Source organism: Emydura macquarii, unplaced genomic scaffold, assembly GCF_026122565.2.
Source record: "Emydura macquarii macquarii isolate MOO-44397 ecotype Brisbane River unplaced genomic scaffold, CSIRO-AGI_Emac_v2 contig_561, whole genome shotgun sequence".
In the NCBI taxonomy this organism is placed as follows: Eukaryota; Metazoa; Chordata; order Testudines; family Chelidae; genus Emydura; species Emydura macquarii.
Window position 1 is genome coordinate 3328231 of NW_027130698.1, and position 25077 is coordinate 3353307.

Genomic DNA, 25077 nt, shown 5'->3' on the forward strand with positions numbered 1-25077 from the left:
GGAGGGGAAAGGATTGGAAGCTGTGGCCAGAATCCATAACTTGTCAGTTGAGCAGTACTTGAACAGAGAAAGTAAAAGAAATCCTATAATCTTCCCTGACCTCTTCCCCTTCCACCACGCGTATGAGATGTGGAACAAAAGGCTTCAGAGCAATCTGACTCACCAGCTGAGTTAATTCTTCATAAAGGGAGGATAAAAAGGCCACCTCATTGTTGACAGCACTTGGGTAAAGCAGCTCCAAGGTTTTAGTTCCTCAGTTACATCAACAATAAACTCAGAATTTCCATTTCTATGACAGTTAAAAAGTAGAGCCAGACCAGTGGTTTGAATCAGAGGTGTGGGTGCAGGGGCTGCTGGTCCAGAGAAGTGATGGGACTGGGGAAGTGCAGGCCACAATATGACCACCCCAAGCCCCTGGGGCTTCTGCCAAAGCACATGCATAAGGCTTTGCAGGACCAGGGCTTTCTGCTGTACGCTTTTTGAGGCTTGAAGTGTCATGCCCACTTCTCTTCCTCCTTCCCCAATTAGACAGCAAAAAACTTTGCCTTCATTTTCTCATCTGTGTCCCCATGGTCAGCTCTGTACACAGATGTAATTCTTCCTTCCATGCTAGCACAGGATTTATATGTCTGGAAATCCAGCATTCCCAGTGAGCTGAGTCCTTCCCCGTTTGCTCTGTTTCTAGATGCTGCTTTGTTTCCCCTTACTCACACTGTCTTCCCTGCTGGGGATCTCACTAGACTGGTCACTGCCACTCTCTTTCATGTTCTGCATGGTGGGTAATCACAGAGGGGACTCCATGTTTCTAAAAGTGAACTGGCTGTTTATTAAGAGATCTAGTTACAGAAGTGATGCAGCTTCAGCTAGCATTGAACCCATGTGCACATAGACAGACTGGTTCTCAAGTGCCATGCCATTGCTACACCCATCATTCCCCTCTCTCTCCTCCTTTGCTCTTTCTTCTCTCCCACTGGCGGGCATGGGGCTATGTCAGAGGTAAGCTGCCCGTGCTCTCTCCTCTGCTGTTAGTGAGAGGGGAAGCAAGGGAATCTGAAATCAAAGGGAGAGAAGAATTGCAACCCCATGGGAGGTCACAGCTCTCTGGAGAGTAGTGCCATTGCAACATCAAGCGTAAGGAGCAAGCGTGTTCAGGTAGGCACAAGTGAACGGCGTTACCAAATAAGCATATTATCTCTCTATATGTGTGTAGATTTATCTGTATGTATATGCACATTTTAATTTCTCATTACCTCTCTTTGTGTATAGGTGCACATGCATAGTGTGTGCACAATATATTTCGCCAATATTTTGCTCTGCAAACCCCAGGCCACGTTTAGTCTAAGTAATGAGTATTGCCAATGGCTGGATCCAATTTTTAAGGAGCCTAGGAGGAAATAATGGTGCAGAAATGAGATAAATAAGCTTCTGATGACATAGTTCATGATTAGTTGTGACAATCTCACAAGAGCAATCCAAGACTCAGAGGGAGACCAAAAGAACCCATTCCCTGCCAGATCATGCTATAAAACAAAGCCAAGTTTTCTCATAGTTCTATTTGAAATCATTCGTAGATCGAGGACACTAATCAGCGAATCAGTGGTTGCTTTTCTTAAGTTTTCTCATTTACAAACGCACTGTCCCCATCATTTTGAATCTGAAAGAGAAATGAATCAAAGAATTCCAGTCAGTCATACTGTGTGTAAGATGGACCCGATCCTCCACCCACCAAAGACAAGGGGCCAGATCCTCAACTTATGCAAACTGTTGTAGCTCCATTAAAGTCAATGGGGCTGTGACAATTTTCACTAGTTGAGCACCTGTCCTGAGGGCTTAAAATATTCTTTCTGCATGTTTAGGCCAAATCCGTTCCTCACTTGTGAGGCTATCTGCACTTTTTGCATACATACATGCTTGCCATATACCCTCTCCTGAAATTAAGGCAGGACATCCAAGCTCTATATGTCCAGGTGTGGAGCCATTATGTAGCCCTACAGGCTTAGGGTAAACTCTGTTTATAGGGTGATTGCATATAATTTCACACAGAAAAGGAAGCAAGGAGAGACTGACAGAGGAAGACATGACAGGAAGAGAACATGGTCCACATGTGATCACTTCCAGAGTTCTGGATCTCAGCTTGCTGCCGGCAGAGTCACTTTCATTCAGAATGATTTATGGCTGTATTTAAAAAACTTTCCTTTACCATTCTGTAATCCAGGAGTCAGCCTTGTGTTTCTAATGCTGCTTTTCTAAAAGGCGCATTTATTTGTAAAACACTTTTTAATAACACAATAAAATAATTTATTTGTGAAACAATGCTTAATAATAATAATTAGCAAATGTCATCTTCAAAGGGCTTTACAAATATTAACCAGCCAATCCTAATGACACCTTTTGAAGCAGATATTACTGCCCCCGTTTTCCAGGTGTGAATGATCTCCCAAAAATGGTGTTTCCGGCTTTTAGTGCAAGTCACATCGTATTTGTTGTTTTTCTTAAAACTCCAGGTCTGGGGGCACAGAGAGTCTCAGCTTTCATTTTAAAAACGTAAGTTTCTAGTGTCTCCTGTTTGTGGAGTAAAGCCTAACAGTGTGACCCAAGTGTGCCATGAGGCTCAGAAACCAGAAGGCAAATAAAAAGAGTCCCTATTTAACTATTTAAAAAAAAACCTCATGATTTTTAAGCCAATCTCATAATTTTCTGGGGCCTAACTCATGATTTTGAATGCTTAGGAACCATGCTCCTAGAAATATACTGTATCCCCTAGACCGTTGCCTAATATTAGCTAGAAATGCTTCCAAAAGTAATGCTCACCTCTGTGCTTTAACATAAGAACACTAGAGCTGTCACATTGAGCAGACAATGGTCCATCTTGCCCAGTATCTTATCTCTGACAGTGGCCCATACCAAAGCTTCAAGGAGAGTGTACAGAACAGGACAGTTATGGAGTACTCCACCCCTGTCTTCCACCCCCAGCTTCTGGTAGTGAAAGATTTAGGATCTCCCTGTGCATGGGGTTGTGTCCCTGACCATTGTGGCTAATTTAGCCATTGTAGCCTTTGATGGACCTATCTTTCTTGAGCTCATCCACAGTCTTTGACCATCACAACGTCCCATGGCAATGAGTTTCATGGAATAGTTGTGGGTTGTGTGAAAAAGTACTTCTTGTTTGTATTAAACCTGCTGCCTGTTCATTTAATCCGGTTTCCCCTGGTTTTTGTATTGTGTGAAAGGGTAATTAGCACTTCTCTATTCACTTTTTCCACACCATTCATGATTGTATAGACCTCTATCAGATCCCCTCTTAACTTGTTCTTTTTCTAAGCTGAACCATCCTTTTTTTTTTAGTTTCTCTTGGTATGGAAGCCATCCGTACCCTTGATCACCTGTGCTGCCCTTTGCTGACCCTTTTCCAGTTCCACTTTATCCTATTTGTGATGGGAGTGACCAGAACCAGGTACAATATTCAAGGGGAACTCTGGCTGTTCACCTCTCTCCATTGTGAAAACTGACCATTTGTTCCTACTCTTTGTTTCCTATCTTTCAGCCAGTTACTGATCCATGAGCGATCCATCCTTCTTATTCCATGGCTACTTAATTTCCTTGACAGCCTTTGGTGAAGGACCTTTTCAAAGGCTTTCTGACAATCCAAGTACACATATTTTACTGGATCACCCTGATCCACATGCTTGTTGTCTCTCTCGAAAGAATTCTAATATAGCAGTGAGGCATGACTTCCTTTACAACAGCCATGCTGACTCTTCCACAACAATTCATATTTATCTGTGCGTCCGATAATGGAGTTCTATACTACACTGTACTGTACTTAACAAAATTAAATGACTTTGCATTACAAAAGTGGGAAGAGCAAGTGCACGGTTGGGAATAATAAAACTCCTTTTCTCCCATCCTTTGTCTGGTCCTAATCCTGCCCCTGCTTAACTTTACACATTATGAGTAGTGCCATCACTCGCCGTGTGTAAAGTTGAGCACATGCCTGAGTCTGTACTGGAGCAGCGCTTTAGACCGTAAGCTTTTGGGGCCAGGACTGTCGTTTACTGTGTGTTTGTATGATGGGCAATGATCTCTGCTGATGTCTCCGGGTGCTACTGTAACACAAATCATTAAAAATGAGTTCTCAAATTTGCAACCGTCTGCTTAAAATATGTAAATATTTAAAATTAAAATTAAAATATGTAAGGAAACGTGAAAAATTTAAAATGGGAGCTTTTCTCGTCTTAGTCTTGTGAACCAATTGTCTCGACACCGGAAATGGAAGTTCACACTGAAAAGCTGTCTTCCTCTCGATTTTATTCTTTTTATTTCTTTCGTCATTTTTGTTTATACTGGACCATTTAATTTCTCCATTTATTTCCCACAGGCTGAATGGAGGGTAGGATACTGAACTGGCCTAACAGAAAGGAAAATGTTTAAATGCTTCCTCTTAGATTTTCATTATTGCATGTGTAATTGTTTGCTGAAAAACGGTCTTTTTGTTTGCTGTGTTTTTTTTCTGCAAGGGACACAAATAATATTTTAAACCAAATTCTTGAGTTATTTTAATTATTAAAAAATCACTTTTCATGTGTAAATCATAGAAGTAGAGAAATTAGAGGTGGGCCAGGCCTGTTATTTCAGCTATTTCATCCCTCTATCAATGCAGGACTGGCTAGATTTACTAACTACTGTTAGCATTTGTTTAGCACTGGCAGAAAGCACTGTACAATATCCAGCAACAAAGACAGTTCCCACCTGCAACACAAGGACCTGATCCTAAGACTCTCTCTCAGGCAAATTCCCAATGAAGTCAGTGGGAATTTTATTGCATAAAAGCTGAATGAGCACCTCAGGTTTGGGCCTTTAAAGATGAAGTTGTAACAAAGCACTTAAGTATGAGAATAGTCCCATTCACCTAACTGATTTCTGGTCTCTCCAGTCTAGTTTTATGCCCCACCACTTCCTTTGAAACAGCATTCTCCAGTCTACTAGATCTCACAGATCGGAAGCTTTTCTTGATATTCACCCTGAAGTTTGCTTTTCTTAATTTTATTCTGTGTTCCTGGTTAGATGCTCTTGTAGCCCCCTGAACAATTCCTCCCTCTTGCAAGAGGGACATATGTCACCCTCATTGTTAAGATAAGCAATACACACTTACCTGTTTTATCTTTTCCCTCCCACCCTGGAGTCATGCTCATTGCTTTTTGTCAGCTTTCCTTCCATTTGTTTGATTTTTCTGCACTGAGTTGCCCACAATGAACACAGTATTGAAGATGGAGTCATTAGAAAACAGTTGTAAAGACGGAGTGCTTCTGAACTGAGCTGTGCAATTATACACTACAATACCTTCACGTACTGAATTGCCAGTAAAATTCTTGCATGAATTTTCCATGGCTGCCATATATGGTTTGTGAAGGGCAGCATGTTTTTGGTTTTGGTTTTTGCCAAAGCCAGTCTCTTGTAACAGTTGATGAAAAAGCCATTTGCTTGTTTCAAGAGTTGACCATAAACTTGCTTAGACAAGCGTTATCTGAAGCTCAGATTTCATATACCATGAACTTCCTGGAACCAAAGGCAGTAAAATGTGTAGATGTACCTGTCCACTCCCATTGGAATATAGCCATACGAGCAAGTTGCTTTAGTTTTTGTGAGATGATGATTTATATTTTAAGAGTGCAATTTTCAAAAGCACTCAACATTAGCCTAACATTACTCCCATTGAGGTCAATAGATTTAATTCAGTCAAAGGGGCTAAAGGGAACATTTAGAAATATAAGTAGAAGCAAATAAATATTGGAGAGAAAGAAGAGAAGAAGAGCCATTAACAAGTGAGAGAAAATCAAAATTTATTCAAAAAATGGCTGAGCTTAAATGTTATAGTCACCAACAAAGTTACCAGCACCTGGGTCAATGTAGATGTTGATGATAAAACAAGTGAATCACTTGAGTCATTTGAATCTACAGTGGACAAAGTACTTGAGAACGTACTTTGGGGAACAATCCTACTTTGGCAGAGAATGGATTAATAGTCTCTTACTTCTCTGGGTTTAATAATAATAATAATAATAATAATAATTAATAATTTTTTCCTTCCATTTTCAACAAGTTCTTGTTGACCAGAGCTGCATTGTGTATATTATTACTTGGTCAACAGTGAGATGAAGAGAGATGGATCTGACTGAATCAATGCCATTACAATGTCAGCTTCAGAATAGGAAATAGACTAACACATTTGTTGTAAAAAAAATAGATAAGAAGGCAGTATATTGGATTTTTTTTTTAAATAGAAAATATTTAATAAGATCAAATGTAGAGTTTTGTATTGTGCATTCTAGTTTGGAAGGAAGAACTATTACATCAAAGGAGCATGTTTCCAAAGAGTGTTGCAGCACGTTGTCCATGCAAAATGTATGAACAAATGGGTATTTTCATGTGCACAGCAGGTGACTGATTGCTTATCTGCTTATATGTGCAACTACCTGATATATGTGTGGAAATGCAGGCGTCTGCAAGAGCAATGGATCCGAAGGGGTTTACTCCAATTCCAGTGGTTCTTTTCACCCTTCAAGGGGAGCTTTTTGAAGGACAGCACTCACCTAGCAATGAAGTGGTCCAGTCATGCACATGGTAGCCTGGGACTTGGTAGACCTAGGTTGAATTCTGCTACAGACTCCCTCTGTGATCTTGGGTAAGTGACTTTGTCTCTCTGTGGCTCAATTCTGCTCCTGTAAAGTGGGAATAATAGTCCTACTTCCCAGGGATGCTGTGAGGCCAAATACATCAGAAATGTGAGGTGCTCAGGCAGAACAGTATTAGGGGCCATATAAGGACCTAACATAGATAACTAAGTGCCCAGGGTAAAATGCATAGAGAATATTAGGTTAAAATCCTTTGCTGGACTGGGGCCAGAGGGAGGAACAGAAATTGTAGTGGCTCAGGCACCTGTCCCCTTTATGTTGAAAACTTAATGGGTTAATGGATTGTTTCTATCTTCTGGCATGGAGATCCTACTGCCCCTTGTGTATACCATGTTGAGGGAAGATGGTTATGACATCCACCTTACAATGTATGAGCAGAAAACAATGCATGTAAAGATTCATGCTGTTGATTCTGCAACAAACATGCCAATACAAGAAAGTGCAATTGTAATTTACTGTATTATATTCAGGCACTAAGCCAAAAGCAGCCTGGTGGAAGGCAATGGCAGCCAACTGAGTAACACCCAGACAAGAATGAGGTCCAGAGAGTTACGTGTATTTTCATTTGCTACAGAAGCAATTTGTTTTGCTTAAGGCTTTATCCCTTTAACAAGTTTTCATAAAACTTAAATAAGCTTCACTCTAGTATTTGGACATTGACCTGGTTTCCACTTGTTTGTTTAGTGAAATGGCTGCGTAACTGACTGAACGCTGTCAGAAGGTATAAACAAACTTTGACTGCAGATGTGTGTTTAGTTTAGCTTTTGCCTTAACACAAACCCTTTTCTTTCTGGAGTAACAGAGAAACTCCCCAGATTACATGAACCACAGCACACGATAATTCTTCTGCATTTAAGAAATTTAAACCACCAACATGGCATGCAGTGTTCTTCTAATAAGTTCAATACATAACCAGCTAGTTTAGTTGAAATTATATTAATGTAAATTCATGTAGATTTTTTACTACTTTGTAGTGTTTCATTTTATAAAGCTGTTGTTACTGGAATGGATTCTGACTTCAGTTATAGCAAGGTAAATCCAGAGTAAATCTTTTGACATCAACAGTTATCCTAGATTTTTCATCATTGTTACTAATGATAAGAGTTTGCCCCACTGTATGTTTGCACGTTTGTATGCATGTCTGCTTATTTATAATGTGCCCATAATTGTTTTTGCTAGGCAGCAAGATTTATGTACTGTGTGAAGATTTTTAATCCAGCCAATAGTTGTAGAATATAAATTCTATTTTCTTAAACGTATCAATCTGTAAACTCACCATCAGCTTGAAAATGTAACGTATCATTTCCATACTGTATCCCATCAGTTGTACAATTTAGGTTAAGACCTTGGGGGCACATCACAAAGCCATGCCCACTATTGGCACTACATTTAGTGCCATGTTCTAAGAAGAGAGAAAAGAGTCGAGGCCATTGGTATAATGCTTTGAGGAAGCTTTCACTGATGCTGCTCTACACATCCTGTGAGCAAATAGAGGATGTCAGAGAGAATGAAAATTCCATTTCACAGAGAATTTTGAAATTTGTTTTCATTGCAATTCAGAACTATATCCCGTATTGTGAAATTCTCTGGAAAAGCAAATTCTAATTTTTTTGTTGTTGTTGCAGTTGCAGTTCAATAAAAAGATATTTTGAAAGGAAAAATCGTATTTTTTCAGAAAATGTCAAAATGTGACTTTTATCCTACATGAAATTTTGGAGAAATTGATATGATTTCATGAAATGTTTCAGTTTTGTTGGAACTGTGTTTTCTGATGGAAAACCATTCCATCAAAATTTTTCGGACCAGCACTACCTGAAACTAATCCTGGTTCTCAAGGCCCTATCCCCATGATATTTCAGTCTATGTACTGCACCTGTTGTAATACCAGTGGTATAATACTAAATATGTACCAGAACTTGTTGTCCTTCAAACATTGCTATTATTATTATTTTGTTATTTATTTGTATTACTGTAACACCAAGATGTTCCTTATTGTTCAAGGCATTGTACAATTCTGTTTGATACATATAATGAAAAAATAGTCCCAATTGAAAAGAGATTATAAATTACTTGCAAAATGCAGAATTACCTTGCTATGGTCTAGGTCACTTATGCAGATCAATAAGAGCTCTATGCAATAAATTAAAGGAGAATGTGACTCTTATTGAAGAGTTTCTGCAGGGGAGTTCTAGATAACGAGGTTATAAATGTTGGCCAATGACAAAGTGTGAGGCAGGGGAGCAGCAGCCACACATAGGGCAGAAGAGCAATAAACATTTCACATTACACATCTCTTGTTATCCAACATACAGTGGAAACCCAGGTCACTTCAAAAGTCTACCTATATTTGTTCAATCCTCCACAAATTCATTCCTCTCTGTGGGTTCAATTCTGCCTTTAGATCTGAAGTGGATAGAGCTGGAAAATAAGTACATCCATTTATTCATCTCTGAATATCAGCAGCATCATAGCAGAATTTTCTGAAGCCTTCATGATCTATTGGTAACGTAGAGTATTCAGCAACTGACCATCCAGTGATCTGCCGCACACCATACATCCAACTTCTCAATGGTCATCCCCTACTATGATGACATTCTATCATTTCTTCAAAAATATCTTTCTCAAGGTTATTTCCAGCTCTATGCTTAATGTGACCAAAGCACATTATTATGTTTGATCACGGGATATACCTTTTGGTAAGAAATCTGGCCATTGTGAACGTACTTTTATATGTTTAGTTGTATATTTAATGATGAAAAATTATAAAGATGTCTTTGCCTTTTTTCTTCTGATAAGAGAAATGTATTTGGCCTGTATTACTGACATTTACGACAGCAGGCGGGCAGGTTTATTGGATAACAAACCTGGTTACACAGGTCCGATGGGATTCTTCATACTGGGTGCTGAGCATTCCCAGGGGAAAGCTATTTGTGTCTCTATTCTGTACATCCAAAACCAGCAGAAAGCATACAGTCTAAAAGCAGGACACATAGGCTTTTAGACATAATTCTGGAATATTTTGTATTCTTGGGATATACTTGGTATTTTTCATGAACTCCGGTCATTTTATTGTCAATCCAAAAATGACCTCCTTGCTGAAAACTTGATAGTTTGTCTGCACAATGCAATGGGCACCAAAATGCCTTACAGTAAATGACTATACGTTTGCTTAGAGGGTAAGCTCTTTGGGGGCTGGGATTGTCTTTTTGTTTTATATTTGTACAGCGCTAGTACAATGGGCTCCTGGTCCATGACTGGGACTCCTAGGCACTATGATTATAATAAATTATTTATGATCGAAAATAAATACACTCTGCATTCAGTTAGAGAGCGGTGGAAAGGATCAAAGGATTAATACAGAAGGTGAGACAAAATGAGAGTCTTTGGGCCAAATTTAGCTTTAGTAAAAGCTAGTGCAATTCTATGGACTTTAGTGGAATTGCTCCTGCCTTCACCGGGGTTGTAGTTGGCCTTTTGTGTTCTCTCATGAGCTGAATGAAGATGAACCCTGATAGGATCATGCACTTGACAGCAATCTCAATGTCCTTGTTGAAGGTTTGAATTCAAACCCCAGATCTCTGCATCATTTGGCCTTAGCCAATGCAGGCAAATAAATATATGAGGTTAAAAGGTTTTAATTCCTCTGGAAAGTTAAATCTTTCTCTTGGGACATTTATAAAATCAATGTCCCAAACAATTGTCAAAAGATGTCATCATCCAGAAAGAGGAAACAAATCTCCCGAGCAACATTCCCGCCTCTCCTCTTTCAACTACCTTAAACATGAGATTTGTTGCTAAGTGCAGAGCAGTTGCTACCATTTAGCACCTGCCCTCAGTATCTCCACTCAAGGCCAGGAATTCACTACATACTTTACAATGTTCGTTCTAAAACAAAGAGTCTCCTTGGAGTTCATGGCTAACCAGTGGGGTGTTGAGAGCACTTTACAAAACCGGACCCCTAGTAGTCCTCCTGCTTTAGACCTCACTGAGCTGCACCGGTTGTTATACAGCGACTACTGGAAATACTATATAGGGAACAGGAAACTCAGCTCATGAATCAGTTTCAAAAATAGATTTGGCAGAATGATGTTGGCGTTTCTGTATCTGTATAGTACGTAAACATGTTTCCAAGCCCAAAAATGTGACAGCCTCAATTTACAGCTCAGTTTGTTTTATAACCTGGTGCTTGGGGGTGGGGTGTCCCATTTTTTTCTTGTCTTTTGCAGTTGCCAAAAGTCCAGATTTGACCTGCACCTTCTCTAACGGGGCCCCGGATTTCATGCCTCTTTGCTAGCTGTTCCCGTCCATGAGGTACCCAGCCAGCTGAAGGCTGCTGCCCTTGGAGCTGAGCAGTTTAGAACATTGTTGCCCTAATGGGATTCATAATGAATTATCCTCTCCTATCACATACATGAGATATGTCTAAACATAAACTCTGTAAAAATCATAGTCTATAACAAATAAGACCAAACTGAGCTTCCCCTCTTGCAGGGTCCCAGAGCCCAGGCTCCAGCCCCAGTCCCAATGTCTACACGGCAGTTTTGTAGCCCCGCGACACAAGCCCCATATGCCTGAGTCAGCTGACACGGGCCAGTCACTGGTGTTTTAGTGTAGATTAGACATATCCTGCGAGTCTTTCAATTGATTCCAATGGGCTTTGGCCTAGGTTCTTGAGCACAAACAGAATTCACAAACCAGGTCTCCGTGAAAGCACTGCACACACGACTACAGAAGCTTATTTTGAAGCCTTTTACTTCCTCAAACAGCAACTAGTATTTAGACACCTGTAAAAGGTTTTGCTTGCTTGACACTTTCCTGCTTGAAGCAGGTCATTAAGAACCTGCCCAGACTCTCTGTCAAGGCTAGGTCTGTTGCTGAACACTCAAGAAAAGCCTCTCTAGGTTTGATATTGTTTACTTTATCATCATTGCGGAGCAACCCATTTAAAAGCTGCCCTCAGAAGGGCTTCATATATAAAACATCAAACACTCCACGGTGTGAAGTGGTGACGACACTCCATCGTATTTTCCCCGTTTAAAAAGTACCGTTAATAGTCAGTCAGTTTGGCTGTGAGTTCTGCTTGTGATTTTCAATTGTGTTAGCCTTATCTAAGTAGATATGAGAGACTAGTGCCTCATTGTGAAGGTTTAAGTGGCAAAAAGGAGGACCATTATCAACACAGGCAGTGAATTATAGTTAACCCTTTCAATTCATTAGCTCTTTCTGTGATTGTCTATAATACTCGTCCGGGGTGTGCAAGAAAGAAAGAGTGCAAAGGGGCTTCATACGTTTGCTGGCAAGGAATGTGTTGTGTGAAATAGCGTTTCAAGGCCACATTTTCAAATGGGCTCCTCAACTTGCATGCTCAAATCCATGGTGACCCCCCCCCCCCCCCATTAGCATGCGTAGATGGGTAACTGCATACAAAATTCAGGTACTTAGGTATGTTTAGTCGCAAGAAATGAGAGTGCAATAGGACAAGGGGAGCCCTTTTTAAAATAATATTACCTCTTCCTTCCCTACTGTGAGTATGGGAGGCCCAGTTGGCAGAGGTTCCCAGAGCCAGACTGAAGAAAACCCATGAAGGGGTGCTCAGAACACATGACAGTGAGCTACTTTGTAATCTTGAGGGTAGAGACGTGAGTGGTGCACCCACTTACCACAAAGATCCACTGGCACAGGAAGAGGGAATAGGAGGGGAGGCTGAGGCACCATGTCAGTGACTAGTAGCAGCTGCAAAGTGGACCCAGTGACGTCTGGCACAGAGCTCCCTGTAGCATGCCTTTACTTGAACTTGACACAAGCACCAGGCTTGCACCCTAAGGAAGGTGTTTAACCACTGCAGAGATGTTCAGCTGGCCTTGTGCTGCCCTCTGGTTAGTAAAGGGATTGGAATCTCTGAGCAGGAGCTCTGCCTGTCTTCAAATGAACTTTTCCTGCTTCTGTGGTTTGCAAGGGCTTTAAGAGGGCAGTCTGATCTGGAGCACTGAAACCAGGGGGAGCTTTACTACAATTGCCTTGCCTTCTAGTTCAGTGTGTGCTTTCGCACAGCATATTGAGTATAACTATTTTCATCATTAATGGTATGACAAATAGAAGCTGTTTAACGAATCCTGCACATATCTCGTTAACTACCGCAAATCACAGTTAGGCTAAGAGAAATTACTAACTAACAGAATAATCCTAAGGAAGCAGCCATTGCACATGTACTATCTGATTCCCTTATGGTTTTTTTTTTTTTTAAAGCAGAGATGAATCCCTGCTGCTGCGTTTGTGGAATCTACCTATTAATCCTAGTTCTAAATGGCCAGTAGGTTAAAGCACTCTGGCATGTTAGAAAATAATGTCTCTAGAGTTTAAACACCCAGCATCATAGGCAGGGCTTGGTGGGTTAGTGTTCCTGCACAAACAACGAGAACGTGAGAGTCTGGGCTGGGGAACACTTAAACTGTTTGGAAAAACTTGTTTTGTGCAGCTTCGGAGTGTCCCTGGAGGCTGTGGCTCAATGCCATGGCTCCTGGTAAAGGCTGGGCTTCCATAACAATGGAGCTTTTATGGGGAAGCTGGAGCACAATCAGAAATGTCTCTGTCTCTAGGGATTATGGGGACGGTAGTTCCTGGGTTTGAGATGGCTGGCACATTATGGACATTTCCACCCGCATTCGATAACGTGTAAGGTATGCGAACTACTAAACATGTTTTCATTTGTACTTTGTAGTTTTGCCTTTGTTGGGTGATCATTTCCTCTTCAGTCTAGTCAAAGAGAGACAAACCTGGGGATGGGCTCATGGAATGAGAGGGGGGATATGAGATTCAGAAGCTGTTTGATCTAGCTCAGTGCCCAGAAGCATTTCCAAAGGGCATGTCATTTTGATTGCTTGTATGGGACTTAAAACCAGCTGAGTGACTAGAGTCATCAGTCACTCTGAATGTTGTTAGCTGGTACTGATGAGAGCCCTCGCTGTGGTAAGGGAAGTCCTGTGGAAACTGGAAGCCCTCTTTATATTTCCCATGACAGCAATGGGAAATCTGTCTACAGAGGTGCTGTCTTGCCCCATGATAACATCCCTTAACTTAAATATTTGGCACATAGCATCTTGCAGCAGGAAAGCTCAAGTGCACTCTGTAGACATTGACAGGTTGAGCCACACAATTCATCTATGGCCTGACCCAGTGAATCACAGTCATCTCATCAGGGCTCCCACTGGTGTGGGGATGATTCTATTGTTAGCACAAGGTGCTAGACCGCGACGAGGGAAAGTGAAATAACATGACTGTTTTATTTATTTTTTAATAGCACAGAATCTGCAGCAAATGTCCATGTCACAAAACCACCTCTACAAGTGGCCTTAATTGGCAGAGATGGCAAGCAAGGACTGAGCGGTCACAAAACCTCTCACCACAGAGGTAGCCCCATTAAGACAGAGATGAGGCTTATTCGTGGGGCAAGATGGGTAAGTCTGCACTGCTATTGCCTGTCATTTGCAATATCAGTTTTGGTCATTTCGGGCCTGATCCAAATCCCGTCGAAGTCATAGAAAGACTCCCATTGACTTCAGTGGATTTTGGATTGAGCGGATATAGAGGACTCCAAACTCCTGAGCTGCCAACCCAGCATGATACGAATACTCAGTCTCTGCACTGTTTTTAATGTAATGTAAATAGAGCAAAAAGAACCAGTTCACGAGAGCCTGTTATACTGCCTCCATCTAGGCATACAAGCGCCGCTAATCTTCAGGGGCATTCTGCTGGGACTAGGGGACAGTTAACGGCCATAAGAACTTTGGGATCCATTGTCCTTTCCAATGGAAATTGTTACTTGCATGGATTGAGGAAAGAATGGACTCCAGGGGGCTGAAAGTGTAAGCCTTCCCTTTTTAGATAAAACCGCTACAAAACTGAAATCGCCCAAAGATTCCCCCCCCCCCCCTTTTTTTTTTACTTGGAGAATCTCAAAAAAATGAACACAAATGGAGTTTCGTCGGCGGGGTCCCACTCTCCTCTGTTGTGTGATCTTCCCCTTCATTTGCTGTGGCGTTGCCTCAGGGCTCAACACAGCTTGAAAACTGTGGTTTACCTCATGGAAACGCGGACTAGCCCTTAACGACAGCAACACAAACAAAAGCCTATAAAGGCAGGATTTGTGATTTACATGGGGTTAATTACCACAACAATCGTGTTTATTCACTTCTCTAATAAATCCTTACGGCAGGAACAAGTACTAGCTTGACCTGCTTCATCCTGTGAATGTATCTCCCTTGTTACATTATTTGCAGATCTGGATGTGAAGAATACATAGAGAGAGACACAAAACATCTCCCATCAGTTAGGCAATGATCTCCATAACATGTGAGCTCTCACGTTTCCCTGAACTCCTCAGCTCATCAACATGTAGTTCAGTGCTTCTGGTACATAAGAGAGTCTACCATGACTTTGACTAAGCTTAAAAGTAGTGTCTCTTAAATAAATGTAAGCTACAGATCTGAGCAATCTAATGCTCTGAGCAGAGGAAGAATGCTAGGTCAACATTAGTCTCTGTTAAGTTATTAGGACCTGATCCTATGCCTAGTGAAGTCAATGGGCAAAGCTGCAACTGACTCCTGTGGTGCAGGTCCAAAACCCTAGAGAGGTCTGGGGCTCTGCTTTTGCTAGTGTATTATATGTACCATTTCATCCTCCTAAGCACTACTTTTCAAGGACCATGAAGCACTTTGCAAACATGAATTAATTACAGTCTACCAACACCCTAGGGAAGTAGCTAAATATTATCATCCCCATGCTACAGCTGGTGAAACTGATGCAGAGAGATTAGTGACTAACCAGGCTGCCATCAGTGGCCGAGCTAGAAATAGAACCAAGAAGGTCCAGGCCTAGATTTTCAAAAGCGATTCATGATTTTGAGTGTTGCCATTTCTGGGTGGCCAAAATGAGAGGCCTTAAAGGGACCAGTGTTATTATCACTGTTATATTACACAGCATCTCCCAGCCCACTGTTATCGCTATAATGTGTCCTGATAGATTTCCCATGAAGGGATACAAAAAAATTTTGCTTTAGCTGTTGACATTTACTTTGGCCCTGATCCAAAGCTTTGGGAATCCATGGAAGCCCTTTAGACTCTGTAGGCCCAATCCTGTGCAGTGCTGAGCACATCGGCCCCATTGACAATAGTTGCGATTGAGGTTGTTCAGCCCTTTTCAGGCTTGGGTCATCTAGGAATACATGTAGGGCAGGACATTTCTTATGCCTTTGGAAGAGTTTGTCACCTTGCAGTGAAGGAAGTTGTTTATGCGAATCCAAGAGCAAGGTGAGACAAGGCGAACTCTTTAATTTGGAACACGCACTGTAGTTAGTACCATTGAGGCATAAGATACAGTACAGTAAATATAACAAAGGGCTTGCTGTGGTATTTACACCCACCACAAGCAAGTTTACAAACTAGGATTATTGGGAATCCAATAAAATATTTCTGCTTTTAGACAGAAATGTCATGTGTTTGGTAAGGTGCGGAGTTCAACATTCCTTGTTCTTTACCAACCTGACATGTTCCTGCAGCAGAGATTTTACTAAATTGACCTTTTTTTCATGCTTCCCATTAATAGTTAAGAAAAACCTAGGGAAAATAAACACTCTGTCCCTGATTGTTTATTCACCAGTCTCTTAGGAACCATAATTAAGTCTCCCAGGAATTGTGTGTTTTATCATATTGTATATCTTAAAGAGCCACTTTAGGTAAAATAACAAGGAGTGCCTTATGAAGGAAAATTGGATTCATTTTAAGACTCTTTTTAACCCCCCCCCAAAGAATGGCTCTTTGTTTACTACTTTCGTGCATGTGGCAACTTGCCCAAGTAAATAGTATGCTACATAAATACCAGAGATTGGTATTTATGATATTACATAAACATACTCTGAATAATGACTCATTGTTGAAGTGAAGAAGAACACAAGCAATATAAATTGCAGTAAATGTGTTGTTTCCCATCATACTAGTAAGTGAAATGTGAATGTTTTCAGGAAAATTCTGTTGATGTTGGAAAAAAATAATAGACTCATCTAAAACACTTAGGCCCAGTTTTTAAATGCTCAGTGTGGGAATGCTTACTGGTTTAGGATCCTAAATCACATTTTCAAAAGTGACTTAGGCACTTAATAACCTAAGGGATTTTGGTTCCCAAGTGCCTAAGTCACTTTTGAAAATGAGATATGGGTGCCTAAATCAATTAGGTATTGCAACACTGCAATACCTAAAACAAAGCAATGCCTTTAAAAATGGGCTTTAGTCTAAAAAAAAAAACCCATAAACCGAAACCAGAGTTGCTGCTGGAGTAATCAATTGTTTGCCAGAAGTTAGATTTTTTTTGTGTTAATATGCAACAGGCTTATCGCTCTTTCAATTCAAAATTCATTCTCCACTCACTGCCTATGAAAAATCTCTACTGTTCATGTGCATTCAGATCAGAGCAGCTAGACTTCCTGGGTTCTAATTCCTGCATAGGGAGAAATTCTGGCCCATTAAAGTCAATGGAAATTTTGCCATTGATTTCAGTGGAGCTAGAATTTCACCCACAACTATTAACTTGCTCTATGACCTTGTGAAAGTCACATTCACGTCTCTGTGCCTCAGTTTACCCATCTGAAAAATTAACAAAATATTTTCCTCCCTCCCAAAAATGCTGTGTCCATGAAGGTTCTATACAAGCGCAAAATTATCATCTTCATGATTATTCTGTTAATTATTATTATTGATAGATAGCACCCATGCTTTGGGCTTCTAAACTAAACAGAGCTTAATACCCCAAATATCAAATGCTTACAGTGATTCTTTTTTTTTAAACTCAGTTAAGAGGTTACCAAATCCTTATTTTTCATATCTGAAATTGCTATGACTCCTATAGTCTGTGTTAAGTCCAAATTGCAAGAGCACTATAAAGATGAATGAACAGCATTTTTATCTCCCCTTTAAAAAGGGTAATAAAATTTGTCTCTCAGAATACAACATTTCTATACTGTGCTTTGACTGATATCTTCTCCTTTCCAGCAAGCACCACAAGTAATAAAATATATTAAAAGGAACGAAGGCTTGGGTTTGAAATGTGCTTGCAAAAGAGATGCTTTTTCTCTCTGAAAAGTATAGGCATCCTGTGCTGCTATTTGCATATCAGACCCTGGTAAAACATTCATTTCCAGGGAACTGCAAACTCAGAATTGAGCTTCACCAGTTCTGTGTTGTGGGTATGTGATTGGGGGCAGATTTAGGGATTTTTTTAGTATATTCTCAACAGAAGATTTTTCAGCTTTGGCTCTGAACCAAGGATTCCCCCTATTTTCCTACTCTAGGCCACACATCGCTCCTGCTGTCCTTGGCTGAGGAAGAAGACTGAACTGGACATTCCCCTCAAACTTGTCAGCACTGCTCTCTGATCAACCACTGGGGGCGCTGCAAAGTTCCTGTTCTTGTAAACATCTATGCACTTCTGCATGGTCAAGCACTGTTAATTGTGGGTGTTAAAATGTAGGCTATTTCTTTGTTTCCTGATAGTTCCTGCTTTGAGTTTGCTGGTACATAAAACTTAAAGAGCTCTACAGAGTTTTAAAAAAAATTGCATTGTGAGTTTAAACACATCTCTGTGAGCTGTTCTGTTTAAATAAATGGAGTTTAGTGACGGAATAAATGTATTTACACTATTTCATTTATATTTTCTTCCTTTTCAGATTTTCTGTACAGATTAGGAGGGACCATGAGTCTGAAAGGTTAGAGACCAAAAACAGAAGAGACTGCTGTGGTTTGCAAAGCAGTGCTTGAGCCCGTGATGCATACTGGTTCAGTACTCTGAGTATGGGAGCTTGTTGAGACTTTGATAGCAAGGCCGACGATGATCTTGCGACCACGTCTGACATGCTATGCAGCATTCAGGAGAGTGAAAGGTTGATGAATGAGACGTTTACAGAGACAACTGTGCCAAGAGCTGGAGATCCAGGTTAAAGTAAAATTTTAGAGTTGGGTTTCTATCAGCAGAGAAGAAAAAAAAGTAGAAATAATCAGTCAGCGAAGGAGAGAGGAGAAACCACGTGGTAAAACAGCAAACAGAATCACAATTCTCTGTGAACCTGGAGATTTAATAGTAGTATTTTTAGTATTGATATTGCAGAATGGCTCTTAGACTCCATTTGGAATTGGGCTCCTGTTACGTTAGGTACTGTACAAACACATAAGAAGTTATGGTCCTAAGATGTAACTCCTTATTTATTTGGAGTGCCTATCCAGTATGTCTATCCAGATTACTCTGGGTGCACATATATTGAAAACTATTAACATTACCAAATAAACCAATTACAAATTCCTTATCATGGAGGACTCTATAACCCTCTTTGAGCCACCTCCTCTCAAAAGCCGGGGAGAACAGATGGTATTAAGTTGATTTAGGCCATGTCTATAATACAGTGGCACAGCCATGGCATTGTAACTGTGCTGCTGTAGCATAGATGCTCCTTACATCAACAGACAGGTTTTTTCCGCTGATGAAAGTAATCCACCTCTCTCAGAGGTGACAGTAGAATTCTTCTGTACACCTAGCTGCATTTACAGTGAGAGTTAAGTTGAACTCCCTACGCCGTATAGGGCATGACATTTTTCACAGCCCTGAGCAATGTAACTAGGTCAATCTAATTTTTAGGTGTAGACCAGGCCTTAGTATGTTTTAAATCAGGCCCAGAGACCCCAAACATTGCAAAAGACACAGAAGAAATTAGAATGGTCAATTTTTGAATGTGTTATATACGTCTTGTCTTAATACAACAAATGCTTCAATTCAGGACTTTTCATAAAAATAGCCATGCACTCATGATCAACCCTACTCTAACAGTGTGCTCATGTGATAGAGGAAAAAGAATATCTAAGTTGCCAGCTGCCCCCAGCTTTAAACATCCTTTTTCAGCCCAGTTCTTAGCAAGTAATTCAGTCCTTACCATCCTGATCCCCTTTCTCACAAGCAGATTTGTTACTCTGTGCAAAAGGTAATCACATACTTCACAGAAACAGTGATTAAAGTAAGGCAGAAACACGGTGTTACTTAACTACTTCATTTTCTTATTACTTCAGCTATTTAAAAGGCTGAATAGTAAGTCAGGCTGCAACTTTACATTGAAATAGAAGTTTCTCTAATGTCCGAAAGAGGATATCAAGACTCAGAGCAGTTTGTAACTTGCCTCTGTATCTCATGATCTTTATTGCCATGTACCAATAAAATCATTGTCTTACACAAAAGGAGGCAGAAGCTACTTTGCTAATGATTGTTTTGAAAACAAGCAGCATCCTGATGGCACCTTCCCAAGGGGGAAACTGAAGAGAGATTGAATTTCCCTACCTCTGAGTAAGTAAACTATACACCCCCTGTCAGCAATCACCGTATTCAATGCACTTGTAGAAGATTTGATATGGAATGCATTTGTGTACAAGCACAACACACATACAGGGCCTAAATTCCATGTGCATCACTTACAAATCAGATTAATTTTTCTGCATTTTATAAATTCAAACATTTAACTAAGGCAATCAGGATTTGGCTCATTCTACTAAATGTATTACTGTATGTGTCCAATAGGCATTCAGAGAAAATGTATAATAGACAAAGTTTGGGTGTAGGGTTTATTTTCATGAGTTTTAAAAGGATATGATCTTATAACTCAAAGATTATATCACTGCTTCCTTCTGCCACTCCTAACATATGCAAATAAAGTAAATCCTACCTCCAGACTTCACCCATTGTGTACTGTTTGTACAAAGGTTGCATTGTTTATTTTTTAAAAACTTCTATTTTCTTTGTTGTTCTCCTACTTAAAAAAGCATATTCTGTAATGGTCCTCAGTTAACCTTGCGTCACAGTCTGTCCATTTTAGAGAGGAGCTGATGTCTTGTTATTAGAGCAAGAACCTAGGAGTCAGGACTGTTGGGTTCCCTGGCTGCTTCTGTTGCTATGTGGCTTTTGGAAAGTTACCTTGGTGCTCTGCGTCTCAGTTCGATCCAGCTGTAAAATGGTTCACGTAAAGCTTTCCTACCTCATGGGCTTGGGAGGCTTAATTTAATTAACATTTGTAAAGTGTTTTTAGATCCTCACATGAAAGGCTTAAACACACCCACCAGCATATATATCACACTCACCATAGCTTATAAATAGCCACAGCTATATATTAACCATACACACACAGAACATGTATAAGAACACAGAAGTATTCCATTGTTCCTCAGTTCTGTCCTACACAAGGTAAGTATCAATATTAGGATTCCAAATGGCGCTCTTAATTTTTGACAGGTGAGTAATTTCGCAGCAGGGAGTTATTTGTCAGCACAGGATTGCCAGGACATTAGGGAATAACACAAGATGTGAGAGAGCCAGACAGAGCTAGTGATGTCGAAAGCTGTGAGAACTGAAAACAGGTTTGTACCTAGAGGTGCTCGGATAACCTCCTCACCTGAGGAGGGGTGGCAGTGGACCAACCCCTCCTTACCTCTCTCCTGAGGAGTTGGGAATGGCAGTCACCTTGTGCTGCCTGAGAAGAGAGGGAGGGGCAGAGACAATGTGCGGTAAACATTCCAGCCCTGTGGTGGCTTCACCCATTTACCACCCATTTATTCCAGATGAGGCTGGCACCATTTAACTTCAAAGCCCTATTGGACTCTCATGCTGTGTGAGGACTCTGCTCACACGCCACCATTAACAAACTACCCAATGATCACTGGTCTTTAACCATCTATTTATGGGGGACAGTCTATTGAGAAGATGGTGTTAGAGCAGCTCTAGCTGCATCTCAGCCTTGAAGATGATCTTTTTTTCTACTCGTCAGGTTTTAAATCTGGGACCGATATGGAGATGTTATCTGTAGCTGCGGGTGGCCCTCTGAGGGTACACCCCAGTGATATGTCCATGCTGGTTTTGTTTAGATCTAGCAGCAGCCATATGATGCCATTAATCACAAATGCTGTTGACTTGTCTGCAGACAGGACAGCCCTTAGGTGTAGCCATGCCTTCGTCTCTGAGAGGTGCGAAAGGGTGGTCCTCGGTACTTAGTCATCTTCCTAAAAGGTGCTTTCCTGGCTTTATCTCATCAGCCCTTCTGGTGAATATCATTGTGCTAATACTAAAGGAGATAGTGAAATATTTTGGCCTGGCCAAACATCATCTGTATTGTGACACTCAGATCTACCTCTCCAATGTGACAACACTCAGATCCACCTCTCCTTTTCATTTAATCACGAAACTGAAGTCTCCTAGCTTCCCCAGTGTCTGGCAGAGATAGGGGTGAGGATGGGAGTAAAATGCCTTAGACAGAGTCTGGATAAGATGAAGATGGAGGACATGGCCAGACCTATTACTGTGTCTATTGGAAGCATACATCTGACCTTTGCCAGTATGGCTTGTAGTCTCTGGGTCATAGAGCTGTAGCTGCTCTTGGATTCCCTAGTGACAGTGCAGAGAACAGAATTCCTTTTTCTTCATTTGAAGTCTGTGTGACATTTCCTCTTTGATGCAGATCTCAGCAGAGTAATGTATGGCTGTTTTACCTCAGCTCAGGCTGGATTACTATACTACATTATAGTGTAGCTTCAAGTTCCTTTGATTTCTCTGGGCATTGCGGTTGCTCAGTACCTCTCAGGATTTAGCCCATATGTATTATACAGCTAAGCATTCAAACATGAATCTTTGCTACAATATGGAAAACTTAAGTGTAAGAAAAACTTAGTGTAAGCCAGAAAGATATTAGCAAGTTCTACAAAAGACGTTGCTTCAGGATCAGATACTAAAAGGCACAAGATGACTTTGTTTCCCATTGTAATATGATCTTGTCATAGCTTGAAATACCATAAACCAGATACTTTTAGTAGGATTTATTCTGAGGTTAGAGCAAAGTACTACAGTATAATGCTATCAATATAAGTGAAGATAAGGATATCATAATTAGGGTGTGTGTGTGTGCGTGTTACATAGAGAGAGATTTTTGTAACACTGACAAAGTAGAAGAGGTTATAATCTTAGAAGTGACTCTATGCAAAGGACATCCTGGGGTTCCATATTTGTTCTCACTGAATGACTTCCCAATCAATCAGGGTCACTTAAGTCAAAAGATGATTTTTTTCTAACTGCAAGAGCTGTAAATTCAGCTTGGGATCTGAAAACCAGGCGTTTTTCTGGCACTTACATCACCAAGCTGTAATAAAGATTCTGCAATTAGATCTTATCTTGAAATGTAATTAATTGCATTAATACATGAGGGCAAGTAAGATCCAGGTCACTCTTCCATCGCTGCACTGAATTTCTACACAGTGAAGTTAAAAAATCCCCTGTCTTTTGTCAAGTAAGCAGCTATGATTTGAACCCAAAGGGGCAAAACTGTTAAATGAGAAAATATAATTTTATCAGTTCATGCTTAACCACACTTTAAAATGGGAAAACTGAGATCAGTCTCATTGATGCTGAATGGAGTGAGTCAGAAACCTGTAAGAGTCTTAGGAGAAGTGTGATAGCAATTCTTCTACACCACAGGAATCTAGCTAGCCTTATTTATGTGCCATTAACAATGGGACATGCTCAGACTTGAAGAACTAGTACTGACCTTCCCTTGATAATCATTTATACACTCCTTGTTTTGAGTACTCCACCTTAAAGTTTCTCATGAATCACTTTATCTTTGGAGGGAAAAAGTAAACCCTGAAATCCTGTAAATTTTCAAGTTTATGATACACACTCCAAATGGGGCATTATCTGCAGCTACAGAGGCACTCCACACACTAGTGATTTTTTCAGAAAGTCTGACTTCAATACGGGGGGACTATAAACATTACAGAATATCTGAGAGGACAGGAACATTAGGGTTGATTTGGTGCCTATCCTCCTCCTGTTGAAGTCCAAAGCCAAAACATTCGAGTTCTGACAGATCAGGAAAAGGCCCTTCACCTGCTTCTCTTTCTCTCTCTGAGATAGGTTTATAGAATCATGGAACTTAGAGATGGAAGACAGCTGTGGTACTAGGTCCTTCAGTTCATTCCCCTCAAAAAATGTTCCCGAAGGAGGGGACAATGGATGTTCAAATTGATACTTTGACCTGCTTATTGTGTGGAAAGTAGAACTAGATTGTAGCTCAGTGCTTAGATTTTTGTTTATTGGAAGCTCTTTTGAAAGCCAATATGGACAGAGCCTGCAACTGGGAGACCTGCATTCTCATTCCAGTTCTTCCACTGACTCATTATATGGCTCTGGGCAAATCACATGCAGCTAGATTTTCACAAGCGGCAACTAATTTTGGATGTCTCTCTTTCTGAGGGCCCAAGAAGGAACACCTCAAGCTGGGCACTCAAATTTAGAGGGCACCTCTGGTAATTTAGCCTTAACCTCTCTATATTGTTTTCCTCCGTCTGTGAATCTGGGTTAAGACTGTCTCCCCTGCCTGCCTTGTAGCCTTCTTGGGAGGGTTAATGAGTAAATGTTTGTAAAATGTTTTGAACGTATGAGGAGATATATAAGTGCTAAGTATTAATACTATTGTTACTGTTTCAGTACAGAAAACATTAATACCAAAACAATCCTCTGTTGTTGACATAAAATTAATTCCCCGCCTTCTTTAGCACTTAGGCATCTCATTTTGTAAATAATGCAATTTAGCTATAATAGTCCAAAACACACTGGGCTGTTGTGGATTGTGGTAGGGCACTAATTAAAATACATAAAATAGGCGCAGCTTCAGCACAGAGCTTAAAAGAGAAAGATACCCATCTACAAGCACGCAGGGGGCATGCAGAAATGTTGTGGGTTGGTTCAATGCGACGGGGAAGCCTGAAATGTCATGATGCAGCGACGTCTAAGGAGTAAAGGTTCTGTTTCTTTCCTTTCTTCCTCTTGGCCCCTACTTTCCTTTCTCTCCTCTCTCTCTTTTTTCCCTCTGTTCACTTTGGGTCCAATCTTGCGTATCCAAAATTTCTCCCCAAAGATGGTGGGGATTTTAATGCACTAAATACAGAATCGAGCCCTTAACCTTACCTCCAGACTATTACTCCTTACGAGGTGTGTTCATGTCCAAAACGACTAGATCCAAAAGGTACCTAAGTGGCAAGCAAGCTGCCTCTTTAGATGCCTAAGTGCAACGTTTAGGTTCTGCTGATATTCTCAAAATCATTGCTCAGCTGCAGCCTAATTCCATAAGCACCTAAGTCCCCTAGGTTTCCATCAGTAGGCATGAGCAAAGCCATGTAAGTGCTGATGCTGCCCTGCAGCTAACAGACTGTACAAAGCCTTAGCCCCAGCAGCCCTCAAGTGGCATTCTCAGACTAAGCATCCCAGCTCGCCTGCAGGGCCTGATCCTGTGGGCATTTTCAGAGCATGTCCACAGGATTGG

General features: G+C 40.7%; 1 long non-coding RNA gene across 3 annotated transcripts in view; it reads left to right on the top strand.

Moving 5' to 3' along the window:
* Positions 1-20437, top strand: part of LOC137147721 (uncharacterized) — a 67113-nt gene extending 46676 nt beyond the window's left edge. The window contains exons 1-3 of one of the 3 annotated variants that reach the window (XR_010918309.1): positions 6537-6682; positions 13990-14146; positions 18406-20437. This is a non-coding gene — a long non-coding RNA (uncharacterized lncRNA). Of the gene's footprint in view, positions 1-6536; positions 6683-11780; positions 13370-13989; positions 14147-18405 lie in introns of those variants that run through there. The other 2 variants (XR_010918310.1, XR_010918308.1) reach the window with 2 other exon arrangements.
* The last annotated feature ends 4640 nt before the right edge of the window (positions 20438-25077 follow it).